Raw genomic sequence first — 3,929 nt, 5'->3', positions numbered from 1 at the left:
TGTCCTCCTAAGAAGAAGACAGGTTGTCGAGGTCCCATGTGGAAGTGAGGCTGTACACAGCTTCTCTCACCGTGAGGCAATTATGACAGGAAGGCCGATGACAGCAGAGGCCAGTGTGTCATCCCAGACAGCAAGGGCGGAGGAGGCTGCCTCGTCATGACCCTGGTAAGAGTCAGTGAGGAAACATGCCAGTCCTAATCAAAAGTCATTCTAGATATCAGTCAGGTACACTTGGGAGGGACAGCCTCGTAAATCCTGGTGTTGGGACCCCAGGGACATGGAAAGAAACCTGCCTGATCTGAGAAAATGAGAGCTTTGCTTTTCAGAACTGAAATGTGTTCACATGATTCTCCACCCAGTTAGCCAGCACTGATTCAAGTTGTGGTGCCAGGCACCCCGCGACACCTCTGGGGGGAGGGTATAACAGTTAAACGGCCTTTACCCCCGAGAAGTGCACAACCTCAGACAGGACACGAAATATGAAAACAACCCACCCTTACAAACGTCATCAACGCTACCCTGACAGCAAGGATGGAGGCACTTGTTTGGGAGAAGAGAAAATGAAGAGGTTTATTCTGTCTGGGAAGGGGTCTCAAAAAGTTTCCCAAAGGAAGAAATATTTGGGACTAGATTAGCTGAGTTAACTAACCAGAGTACAAATGATTGTGCTCAATCATGAGAGAGAAAAGAAATTGTAGTTTTCTGTCAACTTTGTGCTCTCTTCAAAAACCAATCCATACTTGTCACTTTGTCTATAAATGCTCCTAAGGCTTAGGAAGTCAGTGATGGAGGTGAGGCTCCTCCAATGAGTGTTCTGGGAGATCTTCTCCCTCAGAATAAAGTTTTTTTGGGAGAAAGAAATTTCAAAAACAATATTAGCTCATCTATAGTTATAGAAAAGCTTCTCCTCAAATAACCAGGGAAATCTCCATGATCTCTACTCCTCGGATCAACAGGCAAGCCTCAGTTTTTGTCAGACTGGTTCATGTCAGGAAATGGTGCCAGTTTTAACACAAGTGGAAGGGAAGTGGCTTCAGCAGTGAAATTGGCCTGTGAAGGCTCAGTGATGGGGGCCCATAGATAATGCTCTCGAATGCCGACAATAAATTACTACTCGCCATTGCAGTATAGACAGACACACAGTTTAGATGATTCCTCCAGGCACTAAAAAATTGTTTTAAAGACAGCAAAGCAAGGGAAAAATGCTAAGCCTAACTCAGAGACCCTTTGATGAGCCTGATGGTTTTCCTTACCGTCCACACTGCAGGCAGTCTTCATTAGAATCTTGCCACAGTCAGATTCCAAGCTCCTGGTCATATTGAACTATTGAGCTGACCTTAGCTGTTTTCTGATTTTTTATCCTATTTTTATCTTTTCCATTCCTCTGCCAAAAGTCAGTAAAGGATGCCTTTGGTACTCAGTTCTGCCTGTTAAGTGCCAGTTAGGATGTGAGTGATGAAACATCTAGTAACGGTGAATCAGAACTGGGCAGACTGCAGAAGGAGTGAATGATGTTTCAACTGTAGTAGAGAAAAGGAGTCAGAGGTGACCACACACTCTGCCCCTGGCACGTTCCGGGACCCACCAGAGGAGCCCAGCCCCGTGAGTAACGGTCAAAGCATTCCTACTGGCGAGGACCTGGGGGAGCGGAAGAAACCCTCAGCCCGGTTTTAGGATTAAGTATGCTTGTCTGCCCTTACTAGCTGCGAGGCCTTAGGAAAGCCTGTTTCCGTAGTCTGTCTGCCTTCCTGAAGCAACAAACACTGAATTAACAACATCTTGTGTGTGCCAGACCCGATGCGAGGCTCAGAAAACAAAGCCTTCACCATGGGTTGCTGGGATGAGGTGGGGACACTCAGCCAGCACAAGCACTATGTAAACTAAGTGGTATACAGATGCTAATTATCATGATTATCATGGATTCTGAGGTAAGAGCCCCCAATAAGATAATTTTGACTCACCCTCTCAGCCTAGGAAATGAATTTTTAGAGGCGGTAAGCATCCAAGTGATAGGGTAATGAAGAAGGAAGCCACTGTTTCCAGTGTCTGGGACTTCGCGTTTTACTAGGCCAGCTTCAGCGAAAGTAAGGCCAGCGTCAGAGTGTAAAAACAAATAATCCTGGGAAATCTTTTCCTCAGACCGAGAGAAGGATAAGTGAGAACACAATAAAAAGTGTTTCAAGTTCTTTTCTAACATCACTATGAGTCATAAATATTTTCCTATGTCCTAGAAATAACTTTGTTGGTAATTATGACAAGCAACAAGGAAGTGATTAGAGGTTCACCTTCGCCTTCACGGGGAAGGAGAGATCCAGTGGGCAGGATACTGTCCTGCCAAGTTCAGTCTTGATCCCCCTCACCCCATAAGCATTTATTTTCAAGGCATTCAAGGACAATGGAATAGGATGTTATTGGGCATTGCTTGAGTCTGGTAGACCAATAAGAGAAGATGAAGAATATTGCTAGAAGGGATTTTAAAGGTTACTTAGAACAGAGATTCCTCATTTCCAGTCCAAACATTAGACCACATCCATGGTCAAGTTTGCATCATGTAGTACATTTTTCCAAATGCTAAGTGATTCAGAATTTTCAGTTTTCTTTTGACATTTTATTGATTTTTACATAGATAATACAAGCATAGTGGCCCACAAGTCAAAGTGTACAAACAGACATGAAGAGAAAAGTAAAGCTCCCCACCCCCCACTCCTCTCTCAGGGGGTGGCTCCGTTACAGCCAGAGATGCAGAAAGGGAGTCGGTTAAAAGCCTCCCCTCGGCTTGAACTCTAGTCCCACATATCCACCTGCCTTTTCTGACACCTCCCCTTGCACCTCGGAAAGGCACCTTCGGCTCATTTTTGTCTCAAACAGAGCATCTTCCTTCCAGAACATGCTTCTCCTCTAGAGCTCCAGCTCAGAAAGCCCACCCCCTCTACTCAGTGGTAGGAGTCAGAAACGGGAGGATCAGCCTGGACAGCAACCTCTTTCTTCCCCAGCTCATATCCAAACCAGCCTCCACATCCTGTCGATTTTACCTTCAAAATGCCTCTCAGCCCACCCACTTTTCTCCAGGTTCACCCACCTAGCAGTGCCACAATCCACCATCTGGTGACCGAGGGTGACCGGTGCATACAGCGTTTCCCTCACTTCTGCTCTTGCCTCAGTCGGACCCACCAGTCCCTCTCTGCTGAGGCTGGTCTCAGTGGTGGTCTGACTGCACCACCACCCAAAGGTCTTCCTACTGCCCTTAGAACAAAGACAAATTCCCTTCCTTGGCCTACAAAGCTCTGAGGGGCCTGGCGCTCACTCCTTACCCTCATTGTCACCTCAGCATCTTCCTTCCACTTCTGAAATTCACTTCTCTCCTCTCTTACAGCTGCTCCTTCAGGCTCCCAATCTTTGGGAATAAGTCACCATGCCCCCACCATTAGGCACCTTTAGAAACCCCAGGCATCTCTCTTTTATAGCATTTATAATTTTAAATTTTACGTTAAATTCCAGTTCATTGATTCATGTCTGTCCCCTCAACCCCCGACTGTAAACTCCATGAGGTCAGGGAGTAAGTATTACAGTCCATCAAGCACTGTGACTGGTATAGAGTAATCACCCAACAGCAGCTAAATAAATGACTGACCAATAATGAAGGAATAAATTCTTTATTCTAAGATGATATCCTTCCTAGTTTGGGGAATTAATGTGCCCTAACTTTTATGAAATGATGATGATAATAGATGGTATTTCTTATTCAGCAAAATTAAATGTCGATGATTGAATTGAGGGTCCTTCCATTCAAAACTCTAAAGATGACAAACGACGGCTAGCAGCCCGAGGACAGATTCAGACAGAGAGAGACCTAGATACCTAACTGAGGAACAGGTGCCCAAAAGTTGAGGGGATCGAGTTAAAACTTTCCTAATTCCTTCTGATTCAGT

The sequence above is a fragment of the Pteropus alecto genome, unplaced genomic scaffold, assembly GCF_000325575.1.
Source record: "Pteropus alecto unplaced genomic scaffold, ASM32557v1 scaffold146, whole genome shotgun sequence".
NCBI classification, from domain to species: domain Eukaryota; kingdom Metazoa; phylum Chordata; class Mammalia; order Chiroptera; family Pteropodidae; genus Pteropus; species Pteropus alecto.
This window is presented reverse-complemented; position numbering follows the sequence as displayed.